Genomic DNA, 14,953 nt, shown 5'->3' on the forward strand with positions numbered 1-14,953 from the left:
GGGTCGTCCTATATGCTCCACTCAATCGGATAAGGATCGAGCGTTGCACTCTGCTTACCTTTCGGATGTTGTCATCGCTCACGACAAGCTGATGTGCCCACGTGCTAGCGCAATATGCCAACACTGATGTCCACAAGCTGTCATTGTACATTTTGACGTGGCCGGGTTGGAGTTGGAACTTCCTTCCTCCTAGAGAGAGGATCCTCTGTGTTATGCTACTTGCTCGGTTACAGGAATACTCAATATGCTTCGGCATATTGAGTGATTCATCTAGAATCACTCCAAGGTATTTGGTATACCTAACCCTTTTGATGGTCTGTCTGCCGAGCTTGTGGGTTGGATCCCGGAGGAGCTTTTCCCCAAATAGCATATAGACCGTCCTGTTAACTGAAACAGTCAACCTATTCCTGCTACACCAGGCATCGAGTCTTGCTATAATAGCTTTTTTTCTTTGCCTCTATTTCTTTGCGGGAGTCTCCCCGTGAGTACGAGCAACTCATCCGCGAACGCCACGAGATCAATTGTCCCCGGGATTCCCAGTATCTCCGTTAGGAGTGGTTCAGTTGCTACGTTTCACAATGCTGTACCACACACAGATCATTGGGGACAGCCCTTGGTGCAGGTTTTGGAGATACAAACATCTCCGATCTGGAACCATATGTTCCTGTCCCTGTAGTAATGGAGGAATATCTCATACAAGTTCTTAGGGCAACGCATCTCCCTCAGGCGCCCGAAAAGGGTTGGCCACCAGAGATTATCGAAAGCCTCAGAAATGTCAACGAACATACTTACGGTATATTTCATTGGAGACTCCTTGATCACCCTGAGCGCATGGTTTATTGCGTCCTCATTTGATTTCCGCGGACGGAAACCGTACTGATTGGCGACCATTCCAGTTCTCTGGCGCTGCAGAGTCAACCTCCGGATAAGCAACTTTTCTTGCACTTTGCCCAACACATTCAATAGGGAAATATGCCTGTACGATTTCGGATCTTGACTATCCTTATCCTCGCCTTTACTAAAGATGACCATTTCTGCGTTCTTCCAGATAGCAGGCACTCTCCTCTGTTCCAGACATGCATTGTACAAGGTTGTGAGCGGGCCAGCAAGTTCATTAGAACATTGCTTTAAAACTTCGGGCCTTATCCCGTCTGGACCTGCAGCCCGACCGGACCGCAGCCCTGAGATTTCCTCCTTTACTTCTGCCTCCGAGAATATAGGAATGTCCTCTTTGGCGTCATAATCAAGAGGAGGACGATGCGGACCAAAGAAGGATGCGCGATGAAGCCAATAACGACTGTCATCCGGGAGGAGAACCTTGAGCAGGAGTTCACTCGTCTCCTGCCCTCCCACCGTGAGCGCGTTAGCACTTTTTTGAAGGGTTTGCATGACCTCCGGTGCTCGAATGTTTTTGCTGACAATTTTATAAGTTACACCCCAGGGATCCGTTTCCAGATTGCTCTGGACGTAATTATCGCATGAGGCAGCCCTTGCAACGTTGAGAGCCTTTTCAAAGGTCCTCTTCGCCGCCCTATACCTTGCTAGTCTGTCCCGTCGGACGTCCGGGTCTGGTGGAGACTGGTACAGCCTCCTTTCCCTTCTGCTGGTCGCTTGTAGCCTTGAAAAGCGTCGCGTCCAATATGGCATGGCAGCTACACCCAGCGGGCGAGGTGGCTGCTGGCTGCGTTCAATAGCATTCACAATGGCTTCTTGTAGTCTGCGAGCTGACTCGTCTACCGTGGGTGCCATGACGTGAGTCAGATCCAGCACATTCCTAAGCAGTTCCCAGTTAAGGAGTCTAGGGTTGTATTTTGGTGTCTCAGGAACTTCTGCCCGTTGGACTCCATTCCTTTCAATTGCCAGTACCAAAGTAACCACGTTGTGGTCGCTATGCGTGATAGCGTCATGCACCTTCCAATCCTGTACCACGCCGATGGCTGGTTCGCTGACTAGAGTAACGCCAATGTTCCCAGTAGCTCCGACTCTGTTTGAGTAGGTGGGAACTTGACTAGGCCGGTTTGCCACAGTCAGCCGAAACTCGTGAATGAGCTCTTCTACCAACTCCCCCCTTTTATCCAGCACTCGAGAATACCAGAGGGGCGACTTGGCATTGCCATCAGACATGATGACTACCTGCCTTCTGGGGAATACAGCTAGTATCTCCCGCACCCTGTCTAAGAACGGTTCAATGGGATGGCTAAACTGAAAGTACATGCACGCTAGAATGATCGTCCCTTGCGGGCTCTGCATTCTGCACAGATAGTGTGCTCATCCGACAATTGTGAGACCACCGTCATCCGAAGACTCCGGTTCAGCAGTACGAGTGCAGCTTTTAGCTGCTGTCCTTTTATCGCTACCTGAGCCATAAGAGGCAAGGCCGATAATTTCCCATACTCTGTATAGGGTTCTTGCAGAGCGACAATGTCTAGCGACATGTCTTCCGCAAGTTTGCGGACCTCATACTTAACTGATCTGGATCGCGTTACGTTCAATTGTAATACCTTGTGGGTATTACGTGCTCCGACCACTCGATTTACCAGTTGTGTTGCCGTATTAGCCAAATTGCAGTCCATAGTCGGTGTGATGGACTACACTTTGCAACAGGACTGTGTACGTGGCCCAATCCTTGTCTTTCCCGGAGCAAGTTCGCTTATGCTTCTTACAAGGGATGCAAGTAGCTTCACGGTCCTTGCGAGGACATGTTCCTTTTTGTGGTCTTTAACACCGCAATGGGAGCATACCTGCTCCGACCTACAGTGCCTGGTGACGTGACCTAGATCCCGACACCTGTAGCACTGAGGCACGACAAGGAAATCCTTGACTCTCATGGACTGAAAACCCATAAAGAGACGTTTTCGGACCAGTAGGTGATTCCACATTTTAGCCGAGACCTCGACCACGTGATGAGCTGTTGGCTTTCCCTTCGGTCCAGCCTTGAACCTCGGCCTGAAGTTCTTTTTAAAGTCAGAGAGGGGCAAGTCATCACCGAAGTTTTGGCTGTGCACCTCTTCAATGAGTTCCTCGGAACTTTTACCCTCCGGTACATCATAAATGATGACCAGTGGATCCCGTTTTTTCGGAAGCTCAACTCTAAGCTTCGCCGAGAGTTCTTGATTGTCCTGGATTTTCCTCAGGTCTGACGCCGATTCAGTCTCAATGACCACGCTGTTACCTGCGTTCCTCACCGCTCTGATCTTAATTGCCGCTTTAGCAGGATTGAGTACCTGCGTCAGGGTCTTTCTGATCTCCTTGGGGGTTTCATCAGTTTTGGCTTGATGAAGACCTCATGTCGCGGCTGTGCCACTCGTTTTGCTCTAGTGGTCTGTCCCTGCACGTCTGAGACAGCCCTGGAAGCTATCTGTGCGAAAGACACAGGTTGAGGTTGGCTCTCCTTTGGTTGAGTAACCAATTTGAGCGTTAGCTCCTGGTTCATGACCTGCAGTTGCTCGATCTTACCCAGAAGCCTGCCCCGTTCGATGGCCCATTGAATCAGCCTGTCCTTTAGGCGACGCATGGCCTTTTCAGTTACTCTTTCTCCCACTTTGTACCAAACACCCACCGTCTGCTCATGGAGAGCGCGGAATTTCTGGATTCTACTCTCACTTTCCACTTCCTCCGGTTCAGAACCCGACAAGGAAATGCTTACCTCCGAGCCACTCTCGCTGACATTGCTGTCATTGAAAGGCTGCTCGGGTTGCCTGCTCGGTGGCTGCCTTGTAGCCATTTGCTTCCTCTCCAAGTTTTCTTTTCTTGGAGCACTGGTGTTGCCAGTTTCGTTGTCAGCTGGGTTCGCTTTCGGGTTCGGTTTGGGGGACTCCTTCCTAGTGGCTCGAGTCTTCCTTGACTTGCTAGGCCTTCCCTCTCTCGTGGATAGATTCCCGCCTATCTACGATTAAATATCCCAATTAGGACGCTAATCACTTTGCCAGCTTTGGCCTTACAGCTGTTGCCCACCGGAACCGACGGGGACGAGGATTAGAGTGCAGTAGTCTCGCCTCTCTTCAAAGGATTCAGCAGATTGGGCAGGGTGAAAACCACACCGAATCCAGTACTACTCCTTCTAAAGATAGGTTTAAGCTAAATCGTTCAGTGCACCCAGGCACAAGAACCTTGGGTAGAGCAGTGCGAAACATACACACCCCACCTGATTACGATACCTGCTCTCTCGTGGAAGACGAACACTCTGGTCTTCTTCACCCAAGTAGATAGGGACAGTGGGAATCTCGTTAATCCATTCATGCGCGTCACTAATTAGATGACGAGGCATTTGGCTATCACTGCATTTATTGCCTTCATGTTAAAAAAAGAGTAACATATTACCTATACGAAAATTACAAAAAATTGTAATACTAAGTAAAGCAATAATTACAGATTAATAATAAATAATTAACAATAACATAATATATATTAAATTTAGCTTATAAAGTAAGCCATTGTCAATTTTCTATAAAATCACCAAATTTTTCCATCATTTAAAAAAAACATCATTAGTGATGTAAAAGTCACAATAATTAATATTATTCATACAATTCTGATAAAAATACAATACTATACGAATAAAATCCAAAGTAAATTGGACAGTCATGAAAATATCTCTACATCCAGGAGAGGAGATATATCCTCTTTTTTTTAATTTTAACTATTTTTTTATTTCTTTCTAAAAATGTACAACTAAAAATTTATGATACGTTTTCCGTTTACTATGTATTTCATTCTTTTCCATTCTTTCCTTCTTTTCTTATTTATAAATATTGCTAATTTATTATTACTCTAAATTTGGTTTTCCAATGCTATGGACTTTTAATATAGTTGGTGTAAAAATAATTGTATAATAGTCTAAATGTGCATTTACAATTTCGATTCCACTTCTAATTGTTGATAAAGTCATTGTTTTTAATATTGAATTTCTGATAATACCCAATTTCCTTAATTCTTTTTTAGTTATATTGGGCATACTGCCTCTTGCTCTTATACTTTAGGTAGAATTTCAACGTTCTCTAAATTCAACTTGGTTTTAATCAGTTTTTTTTCGTCATATTTTTAAACTTTTTCCTCTCTGGCATTTTCGAGAAAATTATCCTGTTCATATCTAACAGTCATATCGATGACAAATGCAGTCTTACCATTATTAACAATCAAATCTGGTTTTAATTTTTCATCGCCAACATCTGTTTCAGGTTCGTACATGGTTTCATACCCGTTATTTACACATTCGTCTTTTACAATTTTAAGTAATTCATTGTGTCTATGAATTGTTTTTCTTTTGTTATTAAAACATTCACAGATTATATGTGCTAAAGTTTCATTTTTGATTTCGCATTTTCTACAAAGAATATTTTCTTTTTTTGTTTACTTGCGCAAGAGCCAACTTAGTTCCCACCATGTTAGACCTTATTTTGACAAAATCGATAAATCTGAATTCGGTAATGAGTGTACTATCAAAGAACGGTTCATTACTACATCTATCATCTTTGAAATACCCCATTCCTTTTCCTTGAAACTTACACTTAGCCCATAACTCCTGTTCTTTTTTTTTCAGTTCAATCTTTTTTTTTTTTTTTTTGCTAACAACATAACATTCAAAGGCGAACTAATGCAAAGAAATCTGGTTTTTCTTTGTAGAAATACATCAATCCCGTTATTAAAATATAAACCTGTAATGACTGCTTCACTGTTATTACTCCATTTAACACCCATTTTTAACATTGACAGTAGAATTATATTCTGAATTTTTGGCAATCCAAGACCGCCATCACTTTTTCTAGCATATAGCAGAAAGTTTGTTACAAAATGATTCAGGTGTAATATACGTTTTACCATGTTTCTCAATACCTGATCAATACAATGCAGAAAGTTGCCTTTTGAAGGCCATCTTTATCCATATCTACAATAATGATGTCATCAGCATACGCTAATACAGAGATTTGCATACTACCAACTCGATATCCATTTTGCATATTTTTCAAACAAACAATGAGATCGTCAAAAACGATGTTAAACAAGAGTGGGCTCAAGGGATCACTATGTTTAATTCCTCTTAAGATATTGACCTCAATATCGTTTTGAGCTTTAATTTTAGTTTTAACACCTGAGTGCATATCCCCAAAACAAATTAACTATCTTTTGTGGACAATTTCTATGTTCCAATGTCATGATTATTGCTTCATGTGGAATAGTGTCAAAGGCTTTACATATGTCTATTCCCGCCACGAATATTCCTTTTTTTCTCTTGCTATCATATAGCATTCGAGTAAAGATAAAACAGTTATCACTCGTACTCTCATAGTAATCATAGTTACTCCCGCCGTTTACCCGTGCTTGCTTGAATTTCTTCACGTTGACATTCAGAGCACTGGGCAGAAATCAAATTACGTCAACACCCGTTAGGTCCATCGCAATGCTTTGTTTTAATTAGACAGTCGGATTCCCCCTGTCCGTGCCAGTTCTGAGTTGATCGTTGAATGGCAGCCGAAAAGACACAGAGCCGTAGTCCGGCGCTCCCAGCAAGGAAGATCCGTGGGAGGCCAAGGCACGGGACGGAACTCGGTTAATGAACAAGGTGTAACCCTTGATCGTCACCTTGCCTAGGCCCGGCACGTCAGCGAACAACCCACTTCCCGACCAAGCCCGACTAGCCCCGATCCTCAGAGCCAATCCTTATCCCGAAGTTACGGACCGGATTTGCCGACTTCTCTTACCTACATTAATATATCGACTAGAGGCTCTTCACCTTGGAGACCTGCTGCGGATATGGGTCCGATCGAGCGCAACACTTCCACGTGACCCTCTCTCGGATTTTCAAGGTCCTTCGGGACTCGCTGGACACTGCGGTGATCTTCGCGTTCTATTCCCTATCTCCAAGCAAAATACTTCCAGGGAACGTGAACGCTGAAAACAGAAAACTCTTCCCGGAGCTCCCGACAGCGTCTCCGAGTCCTGTTAGGTTACCCTGACGAACCTGTGAGGGTCCGTAGAATACGGTTCCGCTCCCCGGTTCTGGAATAGGAACCAGATTCCTTATCGCGTAAAGGATGGGTATTGCATTGGGAAATCCGTGAAGGCTAAGCCAGATAGCACTTGAGCCGTACTAGAACCGTATTTCTGGACGAGGGCACCAATTAACCACTTCACACAACAGTTCATGCCCGCAATTCCTTTGGAGTTATCCTAGGGCTTAGGATCGACTGACTCGTGTGCAACGGCTGTTCACACGAAACCCTTCTCCACGTCAGTCCTCCAGGGCCTCGCTGAAATATTTGCTACTACTACCAAGATCTACACCAACGGCGGCTCCAGGCAGGCTCACGCCCAGACCCTTCTGCGCACACCTCCGCGACCCTCCTACTCATTACTGCTTCATTCGGTGCGATATGGAGCCTCCACTACAGTAACGGCCGAGTATAGGCACGAAGCTTGAGCTCCATCCATTTGCAGGTGAATTGTTAAATACTCGTTAGCGGATTCCGACTTCCATGGCCACCGTCCTGCTGTCTTAAGCAACCAATACCTTTCATGGTTTCAAAATAAGATCCGATTTAGGCAACTTAACTCCGCGTTTGGTTCATCCCACAGCGCCAGTTCTGCTTACCAAAAGTGGCCCACTAGGTACTCCGATCCTGAACCTCTGCTTCTCTCTCAAGCAAGCAGAGTGTCTCTCCCATTTAAAGTTTGAGAATAGGTTGAGGTCCTTTCGGCCCCAAGGCCACTAATCATTCGCTTTACCGGATGAGACTCGTTCGACAATCGTTCAAATGAGCATCAGCTATCCTGAGGGAAACTTCGGAGGGAACCAGCTACTAGATGGTTCGATTAGTCTTTCGCCCCTACACCTAGTTCCGACGATCGATTTGCACGTCAGAATCGCTACGGACCTCCACCAGGGTTTCCACTGACTTCGTCCTGGACGGGCATAGTTCACCATCTTTCGGGTCCCAACATGTACGCCCTAGGCGCGCCTCATCTCGCAATGAGAACGAGACGCCCCGGGAATGCGGGAAGGCCCGTGTTAGGCAACAGAGAGGCCGTTTCAACCTTTCCAAAGGAGAGGTCTCCATCTTCCCTCAGTCTCTGTACAGAGACCTTTACTTTCATTACGCCTTTGGGTTTAGTAATTCCTAATGACTCGCGCACATGTTAGACTCCTTGGTCCGTGTTTCAAGACTTCTCGGGTGGTCCATTAAACAGTACACGCCACAAACAGGAGATACGCCCGGTTCATAGAGTCTGCACCAAAAGCATCGGACTACTAAACTCTGGGAAAAAGCCCGTCGCCTAGCAAATCCAACGCTTGTAGAGACATGAAGGCGTTAAACGCGGGCAACTCCGTATTGTCATACCCTCAAACGCCAGCCGGGACACCAGGGGTTTGTAAGGACAACGGGGACCCAGACAAGCTTCTCCCCGGGCCGTAGACAGGCATCCAACGAGTTGCGACGCCTCGAAAGACAGAAATGCGAGGCCCTATGTAGAGTCAGCTGCCTCTCCCAGGAGTCCCAACCCTCGAAGTAGTAAAAGATCAACCTGAAAGTGCGGTCTACACAGATCTCTCTGAATCTCTAATCCGGGGTTTCAGGTACCATCCGTTTACCCCCGAGCGGTTGCTCTTGAACTCTCTCTTCAAAGTTCTTTTCAACGTTCGCTCATGGTACTTGTTGGCTATCGGTCTCGTGGTCATATTTAGCCTTAGTTGGAGTTTACCACCCATTTAGAGCTGCACTTTCAAGGAACCCGACTCCGAGGAGAGGTCTTCCCGAGAACTGAAACCGTCGCACGGGCCTGGTACCCTGTATGGGCAGTGGCTCCATTCAAGAGAGACTTAGACACGCCTCAAGAACTCGGGAGAATCGACCCTCCCTAACACAACATTTCTCAACAGCCAACGACTGCGAGATTCGGTGCTAGGCTCTTCCCTGTTCGCTCACCGTTACTAAGGGAATCCTAGTTAGTATCTTTTCCTCCGCTCATTAATATGCTTAAATTAAGCGGGAAATCTCACATAATCTGAGGTCGAGCGCCAAAAACACAGCGCGCCTGAAAGCTCGCACACAACAGGACTTCTAAATTTACAAGATGTACACCGCCAAGGTAAGTCAGGGGTCATCCCCTGACCCCTTGCTGGAAACCTTGTACTGAAGCTCATCCAGGGATAGAGGAAAATTGGAATACCAAGACTCAGAGGCCCAATTACCTTGTTCGACAGGCAGCCTTGCGCCGGCCCAGGCTAGAGAATTGAACTCCAAAAACACTCGTTCACCCTGAATGCTTCGAAAGAGACTAATCTCGTGTGTACAAAACACAGAGGTCCAATTACCTTGTTCGCCAGCCAGCCTTGCGCCGGCCCAAGCTAGAGAATTGCATGGACACAAGACAGCCTCGTTCCCATGAAAGGGGTTTAGTAAGAATAAAATCCAAGGACCAAGTTCCCCAATTCACTCTGGAACTCTCGTCGAGACAAAAGCTGCCTCAACAGGCGGATATAAACCACCAGCCTCCTCTGCTCATTTAAGACAACCGTTGTCGCGGAAGCTCAAGAACACAGAGTTTCCATTCCTTGGACCCATGGTCACAAGAGGTTACCAACAAGAAAGTCAAGCCTTACGCGAGACCCCTTGCCACGTCCCTTGCACATGGCCACAGCATCACTACCGAAGTAGCGAGAGGCCGTGGGGTCATCTGAAAAACTTCCACCGCCAGGATAAAGATACCGACCCTCAGACAGGTGTGACCCAGAAGAGATCCTGGGTCGCAATGTGCGTTCGATACGTCGATGTTCGTGTATCCTGCAGTTCACACTCTTTCGCACATCTAGCTGCGTTCTTCATCGACCCACGAGCCAAGTGATCCACCGTTCAGGGTTGTAAAAATTCTACAACAGCATTTCACGTATGCCGGGCAAGATATAAAATTTCGTTTAACTTACCGCATCGGGGGCCGCACTGCCTCCAGTTTGGCCCCGTCAGCTGCGGTCACTAACCACAAAGCTAGGCGTCTTCATTCGAAAGCCTTTCCCTGCATCACAAGGAATAATCTTAGACTGCCCATGAGTTTGTAGCCAAAAATCATGGCTACCGGTTTTTGATTGAAGGCCATCTTGAACAGAAAAGGATACTGGCCTACAAAGCAGCAAATTCTAGCTCTAGTCGCCCGACCCGAGCATATTAAAGGCTTCTTGTGCTACTAAGGTGTAAGCCTTGCTCCTCAGAGCCTTTTCAAGATTTCTCCCAAAAAGCAGTCACAGCCTACTCGAGTCCTTGGAGGACAAGCTTCCGTTCTACCCCAAAACCCGACATCCGACACAACCATTTTTAAAGGCTCCTGCTACGATGGAATAAGTCTTACTCTTTTAGAGCCTTTTCAAGACTTCTTTTCAAACAGAATAAGCATATTTGAGACCTTGGATGACGGAACTGGTTTATCATGTCATCTGACCGAGCATTTAAGACTGCTGCTCCGATGGAATAAGTCTTACTCTCTTAGAGTGTTTTCAAGACTTCTGCTCCACCGAAATAAGTATACTCCAATCCTTAGATGACACACAGCCTGTGTCAACAGGTAGCCTACGCTACGCTCGCCGATGAGAGTGGCTCCCGTCCTTGCTGCTCGCTTCCCAACTGTAGGGAAGACACGGCTCACCTTCCTCTCTTTCGCCTGTCAAGATCCGTGGCTCCCGTTCAATGGTGTCAATCTAACTGATACGACACACTAATAAGAAACTTTTGACATCAACCACCGCAGTGGTGATGAATTGATAATGATCCTTCCGCAGGTTCACATACGGAAAACTTGTTGCGACTTTTACTTCCTCTAAATGATCAAGTTTGGCCATCTTTCCGACACGTCGGTACCACCTCAAGAGACGGAGGTGCCGAACATCTAAGGGCATCACAGACCTGTTATTGCTCAATCTCGTGCTGTTAGATGCAGTCTGTCCCTCTAAGAAGACATGAACGTTGGAAGGAAAGATTCCAACGCCTAGTTAGCAGTCTAGAGTATCGTTCGTTATCGGATTTAACCAGACAAATCGCTCCACCAACTAAGAACGGCCATGCATTACCACCCACTGAATGAAGAAAGAGCTCTCAATTTGTCAATCCTTCCAGTGTCCGGGCCTGGTGAGGTTTTCCCTGTTGAGTCAAATTAAGCCGCAGGCCCCACTCCTGGTGGTGCCCTTTCGTCAATTCCTTTAATGGAATATGTTTGGATACGTGTAAAAATAAAAGTAAACTGAGAGGAGCCATATATATAATTCATTTGTTCTCATGGTGGGAAGTGTTTAAATTTTTTTTCTATTGATAAATAAATTTAAAATAACTATATTAAATACAAGCTAATTCGTTGAGGAAGTTTATATGCTTATGTAGATGAACTGACGTAGAGTTGCGAATAGATTGTACTGGATTATTTAAATTAAAAAATATGAAGCTGTCACATGGAGCTATGTTTTGCATAGTTAATGAACTTATAAACCGGAGTATCTCGCAATGTGAAAGATTATATAGTTTTAAACTATTTTAAAGTGTAAAAGTTAATTTCGCGAAATAGTGTTATTAATGGATTATGTCTATGTCGGATGACTCGGATATTGGTGGATCTATTGAAATTAAAATTATTGAAAAAATGGCCTTAAGGCTCCTTCTTGTTTAAGTGTGGAGCGCGGTATACTAGGTAAACGTTGCCAGTTTTGAAAGTGGTTGTCAGATCGCTAATTAACTTTAAATCAAGTGCTGACTTAAGGACTCTAACTAACGCTAAATTTGAGTTGAACTGATGGGTGTTTATAGAAGGTTAAGGTTAGGAAAATAAAAATATGAGGCTGATTAACCTTTCTGAATTATGATTAGTGGCGATCTGGATGGTGTAGGGTGATAAAGGATTTATCGAATGCTGTTATTTGGTAGACTATGGAAGATTTAGAATGAGGATGAGAGATACGGTGGAGAAAACCAGAATATCGATGAGCTTTAATTATATATTTTAAATTAGATTTTGAGAAAATTTATAACGTAGAAGAGGCTATGTGTCTGCCTACGATAGGGGAAGTCTGGTTGCGATTAGTTGTTGTTTAATATATTGGTCCTCTGAATTTATGATCTCTTTCCCTTTTATCTTTTACTTATTATTGTTTAATAAAATTAGCTGAAGGCATATATAGTTAATAAAAAAATTGTTTATAATATAATAAAGTTAGTATAAAAATAAAAGGAATATAAAGAAAATTAACAACAAAAAACAAAAAAATAATAAACGATAATAATAACAATTTTATCATCTACTACTTCTGTTTTTAACGGATTAAATGGAATTGGAGAACCGAATTGATTGGTTTAATTATGGAGATGGGTCAGTATAAATGGTGTCTAATTGAAGTAATATTGATATAGCTAATCATGTCAGGTAGAGGGAAAAGGAACAAATCTGAAAGTCAGAGTTGTGAGGGTGATGTTTCGCAAGTTATGGTCGAAGATGAAAAATTAATATATAAACTACCTTTGGAGGTTTTAGAATGTCCTGTGCATACTAATTTGGTGTTCTATGAGAAACGGGATCTATATAAGCATTTGGAACAGGCACATACATTAAATTATATTTTAGAATGTAGTAAATGTGGAAGTAGGTTTCAGAAAACTCATGCAGCCGACTGCCATATACCGAAATGTAGCGGTAGGAAAAACGAAGGGCAGTTTAAATGCCCAGAGTGTTCATTATCATTTGAAAAGTTAGGAGGCTTAACGACACATAAAGCTAAAAGCCATCGCGAGCAATGGCAGGAGGCAAAAAAGAGAGCTAGAGGGGAAAAAGTAAAAAAAGAAATGCGTCTGAAATGGAATGAGTATGAAATAAAAAAAAATTATAGAGGTTGCTATATCCAATATTGGAAAAACAAATATAAATGAAACTCTACTTTCCCATTTTCCGGGCAAAACGTTAGATGTTCGGAATAAAAAAATGTCGCCGTGTAAAACAAGGAAGGTTACCTATGGACGTTTTTGAGAAACGATCTGGGAGTGTGAAGGATGATAACGAGGAGCTTTGGGTAACGCAAGGAGAGACCCTTGAATTTAGTCAGGAAGGAGAAGATAAAGTTTTGATCAGGCTAATAAGGATAATAAAGATGATGATAATAGTAGGGATATAATTAGAGATTATAACGTGGATAGACATTCAATACAGAGGGAATTGTTAGGAATGAGCAGTAATAGTCAAGGTGATGAGGGGGACTCTTTAATGACATTATAAATAAATTGTTGGGTGCAATAATGAGAAATACGGAAATCTTAATATATGATAGGGTTGATTCGGCCATAGCTAAAGAAAAAGAAAAATATAATAAAGTGTTTGAAAAACAAATTGAGGAAATTACGACGGATTTAAATGACAAAATAAAAGATAAGGAAAAATTAGTGGAAGAGTTAATAAAGGAAAGATGATTAACAAGGAAAAAGAATGGACAAGGGAAATGGATAAAATTAATGAAGACCTACAGAAAGATTTAGAAAGTAAAGAGAAACAGATTTCAATACTAAAAATACAGATTCAGAAATTGAAGGCTCAAGTGTATAATTTTGAAACGGAAATTATAAAACTTAGAGAAGAAAATAATAAGGTATTATTAGAAGTTAAGAAAAGTGGGGGAAGAGGAGCAATTTCTTTGTTTGAAAATACTAGATTTAAGAAAACGAGTGGAGGATTATGGGAAAATTATAAATAAAATGTTCCATGATTGATGTGGAAACACTTACTGAAGTAAGTGTCCCTTTAGAACGGGAGGTAATAAGTAGAGAGAATGAATATATTAAAAAAATAGTGATGGATTTCAGTTACAGCAATTGCAGTAGATGCGGTATAAATAGATAGGAATGAAGTGGAAGTGTTACGAGTGAATAATAAATAAAAATGGGAATTAGAAATAGTTGAATACTGTAGGTCATTATATATCAAAGAAATAGATGGTGTGTTCAAAAGTTTAGATATGAGACTATAAGATTTTAGAAAATGAGTATGATATGGAAACAGAGGTATTAGATGAATGGTATGAGGATTTGGTAAGTTGTTTAGGAGGTAAGGTCAATAAGAATGAGGACGGAACGATAGAGAATAAGAAGGATAGGAAAAAAGGTGCTCAATATAAAGTGGAAAGATATCGACATGTACAAGAAATGTATTCTCAAAATCCTGGTAGGTTGGCTACTTTGTTGTTCGAAGATAGGATGAACGATACCAATAATGAATGTAAGCCTTCACCGGAGGATATAAGAGAGTTTTGTACTAATCTCTGGGGAAAGAAAGGAGAATGTGAAAATGATTTCTTCCATCAAACCATCGATGTAGAAGAGAAAATTAGGTTAGTAGAGCCTATTAGGGTCAATCATGTACAAAAAAGAATAAAAAATAACAAATAGTACATCTCCTGGTAATGATGGATTAGAAAAGCAAATAGATAAAAATGTAGTTTATTATTTATTAAGTAAATTTTATAATTTAGTGTTATTATTGGGGAAAACACCTAAAATGTGGAAACAATAGAACGACGCTTATACCAAAGATTGGTAAAGATTCGTCTCAAATTGCTAACTGGAGACCAATTACTATTTCTTCAATTATCTGTAGATTGTAGATAATGGGTGCCCTTCAAGCAAGAGTTTATCAAACCTGAGACTTTATCAAAAGTAATTTTATATTTATATAGTGATAATATCACTACGTTTACCGGCACTAATATTACAGTTAGAGTAAATCGTGGAGTGCGTCAGGGTGACCCTTTGAGCCCGTTACTGTTTAATATAGTTTTAGATACGGCTATTAGAAAAATGTTCAATTTAGATATGAGATATAGGATGGCTGAATATAGAAATCCTATTGTTGCATATGCCGATGATGTTATGTTAATATCCAATTCTCGAACCGAATTGCAGACCATGTTAAATGTATTCAATGACATTCTTAATTGAATAGG

At 42.6% G+C, this 14,953-nt stretch overlaps 1 non-coding gene and 1 pseudogene across 1 annotated transcript; both read right to left on the reverse strand.

The window, feature by feature from the left end:
* Positions 1-9,009, reverse strand: part of LOC145688677 (large subunit ribosomal RNA) — an 11,895-nt pseudogene extending 2,886 nt beyond the window's left edge.
* A 695-nt stretch (positions 9,010-9,704) lies between these two features.
* LOC145688745 (5.8S ribosomal RNA) lies at positions 9,705-9,856 on the reverse strand. The gene has a single exon (XR_014131976.1). It is a non-coding gene; the product is annotated as a 5.8S ribosomal RNA (ribosomal RNA).
* Positions 9,857-14,953: the final 5,097 nt, after the last annotated feature.

This window comes from Thermobia domestica, chromosome 6 (genome assembly GCF_964235325.1).
Source record: "Thermobia domestica chromosome 6, izTheDome1.hap1.1, whole genome shotgun sequence".
NCBI lineage: Eukaryota > Metazoa > Arthropoda > Insecta > Zygentoma > Lepismatidae > Thermobia > Thermobia domestica.